Genomic DNA, 7,783 nt, shown 5'->3' on the forward strand with positions numbered 1-7,783 from the left:
TTCCCGCTGAGCAGGGAGCCCGGTGTGGGGCTTGATCCCAGGACCCTGGGAGCATGACCTGAGCCGAAGGCAGACGCTTAACAACTGAGTCACCCAGGTGCCCCAAATATTTCATACTTTTAAAGAGAAGCCTAAGGACTTGTCTAAAGAACACAAGAGCCAATCTAAAGGAGTTCCTAATAGCTAAAGTTGGAAAAATTTGAGCAATAAAATAAATATGGATAGTTTGAACTTTAGCCCCTATAATAACATAAATATCCATGAATCTATATTGAAATAAATAAATAATCAAAAGGTAAGTAAATGAGGGAGAAGGAATGGATCTTTCCCGCTTAAGAATTTCAGTTAGTGAGTGGTGGGCGCAAACAGCGGTGGTGAGGCTTGCTGGTAAAGTGTGGTCTTGGTACCCTCCTCGTGAACCATGGAGAGTGACTTTTATCTGCGTTACTACATGGGTCATAAGGGCAAATTCGGCCATGTGTTCCTGGAGTTTGAGTTCCGACTCGACCAGAAATTGAGATATGCCAACAACAGCAATTACAAAAATGATGTCATGATCAGAAAAGAGGCTTATGTACGTAAAAGTGTAATGGAGGAATGGAAGAGAATAATTGATGACAGTGAAATTACCAAAGAGGATGATGCCCTATGGTCTCCGCTTGACTGAGTGGGCCAGCAGAAGCTTGAAATTGTCATTGGAGATGAACACATTTCTTTCACAACATCAAAAATTGGTTCTCTTATTGATGTCAATCAATCCAAGGATCCAGAAGGCTTACAAGTATTTTATTATCTTGTCCAGGACCTGAAGTGTTTGGTCTTCGGTCTTATTGGATTACACTTCAAGATTAAGCCAATCTAGATTGAAAATTGATGTGGACACAAGGGGGGTTGGGAGTACCTGTTTTTAATTACCATTATCAGGAAATTTTTGTGTATATCAGGGCAATATTTTTTTATAAACTATAAATGACTGTCTTTAATAAATACATAACAAAAAAAAGAATTTCAATTAGTAAATATAGAAGGAAAGAAGAAAATAGAAAATTGAAAATCAGAATAGAAGTAGAAAATCACCATTAGGCAAACACGTCAGTAACTACTGTGGCAGGCATAATCCACTGATGGAGGCCAAAATTACAGGGCAAAGTTTAGAGAAGCAGGATTTGCATAGTCTGCAAGTATCATCCTCAAGATTTTTTAACTACAAGGGGGAAAAACAGTAACTCGACAGTAAAGCCAGCAGAAACCACCTATACCACATGATCAAGGTCAACATCACAGGTAACAGGGTGTATAAATATCATGAACCCCTTGATATGAGGTACTGAGGATACCTCACTTCTGTGGCATTCTTTTCAGACATGCACAACCTCATTTCAATCATGGGGAAACATCAGACAGACACCAAATTGAAGAACATCTACAAACTAACTCATGAGTACTCTTCCAAAATTCTTAAGTCATGAAAGACAAGGATAGCTTGAGAAATTTTCACAGACTGGAGAAGATTAAAGAGAAATACCTAAATGCAGTGTGGGATCCTAGAATGGAAAAAGGACATCAGTGGAAAAAAAAAAACCTGATGACATGTGAATAAAATCTGTAGTTTAGTTAATAGCACTGTGCCAATGTTAATTTCTTAGTTTTGATAATTGTAGTATGTAGAGTGGGAATGTTCAGAGAAGCTGGGACCCTTCTTCTCTCTGGGAACTCTAGTATTTTTGCAACTGTTTTCATTTTTATAAGTCTAAAATTATTTCAAAATAAATGTTTTTAAGAGGTATTCTAAAATAATATATCCAATAGTATCTCAAATTTCTAACTATATATTCCAGATAAGCAAACCATGAGAAACTACAGGCAAGTTGGGAGAACAGAGGGGAGGGCCTTGCTTTTATGGAGGAAAACAGGAATCTGGGAGGGGCTGTTTCTGAAGAAGTTTTCAGAGTGCTTATAATCTGCTGAGTGTGACCGTTTCACATTGGCAAGAAGTCCTTCCTTCCTTCCTCCTGCTGGGGTATATAAAGTAAGCTTCTCCCTGTTTGGGGTCTGAGTGGTAGTGGGTGACTGCTTCTCCTTCAAGACTTCCCCTAGTCCATTTTCAATGAGGTTTCCTTTATTTATTTTCACTATATATATATATATATGTTATACACTAAAATGTTTCTAAGTGCTGGGATTATGAGTAATTTATTTTTCTCTTTAAATTTTTCTTCATTCTTTTTTCTTTTTTAAACATTTATTTATTTATTAGAGAGAGAGAGCACACATACAGGGGAGGGGCAGAGAGAGAGAGGGAGAGAGGAACTTTAGCAGACTTCCATGCTGAGCAGGGAGCCCGATGCAGGGCTTGATCCCAGGACCATGAGATCACCACCTGAGCTGAAACCAAGAGTCAGACACTCAACCGACTGTGCCTCCCAGATGCCCCAAATTTTTCTGCATTTTTAATTTTTCTAGTGAACATGCATTGTTTTTATAATTGTAATTAAACTAATAAACTACTCTTTTAAAAGATCTAAGCAAACAAACCTGGGTGTCATTTAAAATTATTTTCTTTCTTTCCTATCTCATGTGTCTAATCCATCTGTAAATCTTGTCAGGTCCTCCTTCAAAATATATACATTCCTACCACCTCCTCTGCCTACCACTTAATCCATGCCTAATCCATCATTTTATCATCTTCTCTGGCCCTCCTGTTTCCACCTGTGTCACCCAAGTCCCTTCTCTGTGACACCAGAGTGATCTTTTAAATCAGACCCCATCGTTCCTTTCTTGCCATGCCTCTGCTGTGCTCAGAGTAAAACCCAATGACTATATTTTGCCTACCTGGCCCTTGCCTCTCTCTGACCTGCCTTTCACCAGCGACCCTTGCCCCCTGACCCCTGTACACCTTCTTGCAGAACTTCCTCTTACACAATCAGATGGTTCTTGTCTCAGGGAACTTTATACTTGCTGTCCATGCCCCAAATGCTCACTTCCTCAGGGAGACATTCACTCACTCCATTAATCTCTATTCTCTGATCCCGCTTTATTTTTCTGCATAGTAGTTGTGAAAATAGGACATTAGAGGTTATTTATTATCTGTCTCTGTCACAGGAATGGAAGCTCCATTGCTCCTTTCTTGATACCCAAAACAATGTCTGGCACATAGCAGGTGATCAATAAATATGTATCAAGTGAATGAATCAAACTCCTGCCCAATCCATAGCTGACAGGAGAGCCCACCCACCAATTTCTGCAGCTTTGACCAGGGATGGGGTTGGGGAAAGGGTGTCATGCCGATGGGTGGGTGGGGGACTAAACTTTAAGTCTTGGTCACCCTGTCCTGTCCTGCCCCTGGTTCACACTCTGGCAATCCTCACATGTCCTAGGACTCTTTCTCAGTTTCCGCAAAACCTAGTCAAAGTCACCAAAAATAAACATTTGTGGGTTTAGCTGACATTAGTGAGGGTTACCTGGAGAATGTGAAGAGGAAAAGCAAATGACTTCAGGACAAACATTAATCATCCTTGTTCTCAAAATGCCGTGTTCTCACCACCCCCATGGAATTTCATCCATATACCCGTTGTCCATCTGGGGGCTGTCTCCCTCTTACTCCTCCTTCCCTCCCTTCTTCTATCTGCCATTTCCTCCCTCCCTTCAAGAGCTCAGAGAAATGCCTCTCTTTGCCTCACAAAGGGCAGTTTCCCTTCCTTCAGAGCAGGGGCACCTCTCTACACCCAGGACTTGGGATGAGGGTGGGAAGCACCTTCCATCATACACATTTCTCAGAGCACCTTCCGAAGATGGTTCTCTCTCTGAGAGTCCAGTGTCAGTTGTTCATGTTTTTCTCCACCTCATTACCTCTAATTTTCTGTATTTTCTATTAGAGAGAGAAATTAAGGTCAAAGAAATTATTCTGTCAGGTACCCAAGTACAAAAGAAATAAAGTCAGGCAGGCTTCAGATCTTTCTTCCATAAAAATTAATACTTACAGCACGTGGAAATGTTCTTTTCTTTTTTTCTGCACGAAATTAATTTTTTTTTTAAATTTTCTTAGCTTTTGCTAATTTGGTAGAGGGAAAATGGTATATTTCTTTAAACTATCTTTTATCATTTACTTATCTTTGTTTCAATATCTTTATACAATTAATTGAATCTTCTCCTCAAAAAAAAAAAAAAAAGCCAATGGAGAAAACTTGACCATGTCCCTGTTCCTCGGCCCCTCTGTTTCTCTTGTAGTCTTGTCAACACCCTATGTCATTGATACAGAGACACAGTTTTCACATTTGACATCTTACAATTGAGGGTGCACAGTTGGTAGTACATATGTTGAGTGTGTTATTGCAAAGGTATTTAAAGATTATACTATAATTTGAGATTGAAATAGAAAGTTTTCATATACAGAAAGATGAATGGAAACAAAACCATAAGGCATAAATTTAATATTGATGAAGCCAATATTTACCGTTGGAGAAATAATCACAATTCCATTCATTTGCAAATCAACAACCAAGTGCTTTATGGGACTTAAGGAAGCACCCATAAGCAGATGAAGCTGAGTTAGGTTCTTTGTTTATTCCCCACTGAGGTACATAAGTTTTGCCTGTTACATACCAACCAGGGCAACTGAAGGAGATATTGCCAAATCCATTGGAATACATTAAAAAAAAGTCAAAGTCAAAAGATGCAGGTTGCACAATATAAAGGCATATTTTAATTGGCAGCATTTTTCTTTCTTAATAGTTTGCCTTGTAATTGATAGACTCTTAGACTTAAACACTTCATTATTATGAACAATATTAATAATTAAAAGTCATAAGTGCTTTGGGTTTGTATATTTCTTTTCATATATCTTATCTTATTTGATTCTCTTAACAAACCTGTAAGATGCTTATAACACCTCTTATTTTATTATTATTGTTATATTATCTTATAATAATATTTATCATGATTACTATGACCATGTTGCAATTGAGAAATAATCATACCATATGTAACATATGTAATATGTTACATATGATTGTAAAATAAAGATAAAGATATTTATTATGATTATGTCTATGTTGCAGTTGAAAAAATTGAAGCTTAGAGACTGAAAGTGATTTGTGCCGGGCCACAAAGCCTGTAAGTAACAGAGTGTGAGTCTTGTGGTCTCATCATAGAAAAGTCTGAAGGCTCTATCCTTCTCAAGCCTTATAATATGTCAGTTTCACTACGTGGTCTCTCTAGACCGTAAAAGGAAAAGGTAACTAGATATTTCTCCAGATTCATCCTCTGCCCCAGTGTGGAAAGGGGCTGATTTGGTTAGGTGCTTTGGGTGTAAGAAACAGAAATCCCAATTCAACCGGGCTCCTGCAAGAAGAAAATTGATTATCTCACAGGAAATCCAGAGGTAGGGCAACTTTCAAGGTCAATTGATTCAGTGACTCAGTTATGGTATCAGAGGCTCAGGTTCTTTCTGTGTCCTCACTCTGCTATTCTCAGTACTGGCTTCATCCTCAAATTGGTAGCAAGCCAGCTCCAGCCATATCAGGCAAAATATCCAGACATGACAGCACACAGAGAAGAGAGAAAATACCTTCCTGGGGTTTTCTCTCAGGGAAAAGGAAATTTCTCCCAGAAGTTCCTCAGCATGACTTCTCTTTTGTCTTATTAGAGTTAGAAAACAAGCTCATTCTAGAAGCAATAACAAGCGAGGAAGAGGAAATTACCCTTGCACCAATGAGGCGACACCTGGAGTTGGAAGTGGGGTCATCTTCCCTTGAGTCACAACCAACCTTCTTAGGCTGGGAAAAGGAATTATTCACAGATCTTCTTTATCAGAGAATGCTTTACCTAGGAGGTGTGCTATGGGGATGTACTTGCTTTTTTTTTTTTTTAAGATTTTATTTATTTATTTGAGAGAAAGAGTGAGAGCAAGAGAGAGCATATGAGAGGGGGGAGGGTCAGAGGGAGAAGCAGACTCCCTGCAGAGCAGGGAGCCCGATGCGGGACTGGATCGTGGGACTCCAGGATCATGACCTGAGCCGAAGGCAGTTGCTTAACCAACTGAGCCACCGAGGTGCCCCTGTACTTGCTTTGTTAAAATGGCACCTACACAATTATTCACTCTAGTGTTTTGATTTAACCCCTAGTTAGGAGATCAGTTTCATCTTATAATATTCATACAATTACGCACACACAGTTTATAAAATCATATGGTGACTTCTTGTGTTTATATCTTTTATAGTATTAGTGCAAAGAGTGTGATCTACTTGAAACTCCAGGTACTTAATGCTTTACTGTGACAATGGAAATGGCAGAAGAGAACAGAAAGCCAGATTTGTAGAACAAGGGATAAAACCAAGAAGACCTTGCTTGGTTGCTTGATAACTGAATGACAAGATCATATGTGGCAGTTGCACTATTAGATCTGAAGTGAAGTCATGAGCAGGTTATAGAAAAGTCCTTGTATTCTTTCAGAAGCCATTTAACAAGTAGCAAGTAAGAGTGGAGTTGGACTATGACAGGATAATAGATTTTTCTGCCAGGAAAAAAAGGATGTGTAGTCATTACCTCAAGGAACAAAGAATGTAAAGAGGAGCTTAAAACCGGGACTTTGTTCTGGAAAGCATTTGTAAGTTGAATGCATTCATCCTTAAATAAAAATCGTATCTGTTATTACATATGAAATATGATTTGTTTTATTCTAGTACTGAAAAAATGTAGTAGTGACTTTGCTAATACAAAGAATGTGTATGTGATTAAGTACTGTTATCAGTGCACACCAAATGCTAGAAATGAGCAAGTGGGAAGAGGTATATTTGTATTTTAGATTTTAAGGGAGAGGGCTTACCAATCTCCATGAAAACAAACTTCACAAAGTAATCTTCCTGGTTTAAAAAAAAACGAAGACTGGAAGAACAACCCAAGAGAAAAAAGCAAAGAATATTGTAGATAATTCACAGAAGAAAATACAAAAGCTAATGAACATATACATAGATATTCAACCTGGATAATACAGAAATGCAAAATAGAAGGAAATAATACCAGTGTCTACCTATTAGCAAGAATTATTGACAAGATCACTTTCATGAGAGGGATGGACATTTTTGCATGATTGGTGGAAGTGTAAATGTGTACATTTTGGTGTGACAGTTTGGTGGTGGATCTGAAACCTTTTATACACACTTTAAGTCTTCTTAACTTCATCTGTACTTTATTAAAATCCCAGCTGTGGTGTCTCGGTGTGGGCTCAGATGGGCTTCACACAGGTGCAAGTTGACCTATCTCTTACCCCACCCCAGGACTTCTCAGATGACCCACAACTCAGGACTCCTGAGGAACAGGCACAAGGGCCAGCACATAGCAAACCAGAGGTGCTGGGGAGCGCACATCCCATCAGGCAAATCTCTGACCAGTGGGGGATGGGACCCATCTATAAATGTTTCTCCTTGGGGCGCCTGGGTGGCTCAGTCGGTTAAGTGTCTACCTTTGGCTCAGGTCATGATCCCAGGGTCCTGGGATCGAGCCCCGTATTGGGCTCCCTGCTCAGTGGAGAGCCTGCTTCTTCCTCTCCCTCTGCCTGCTGCTCTGCCTACTTGTGTTCTCTCTCTGTCTCTTTGTCAAATAAATAAATAAAATCTTAAAAAAAAATAAATGTTTCTCTCGTTCCCACTCTCCTTGCCCCCTGCCCAAATGGATGGTCCTGAAATACATTTCCTGTGGCTACTCAGAAATTTCTGTGGATTTAAGCAACAGCCATCTGACGCAGTGACTAACTCAATAAGACACCTTAGTAGGGGCTCTCCCTCCT

General features: G+C 39.3%; 1 pseudogene; it reads left to right on the top strand.

Moving 5' to 3' along the window:
* Window positions 1-421: 421 nt before the first annotated feature.
* On the top strand, window positions 422-862 carry LOC113927242 (annotated as a pseudogene).
* Window positions 863-7,783: the final 6,921 nt, after the last annotated feature.

The sequence above is a fragment of the Zalophus californianus genome, chromosome 7 (assembly GCF_009762305.2).
Source record: "Zalophus californianus isolate mZalCal1 chromosome 7, mZalCal1.pri.v2, whole genome shotgun sequence".
NCBI lineage: Eukaryota > Metazoa > Chordata > Mammalia > Carnivora > Otariidae > Zalophus > Zalophus californianus.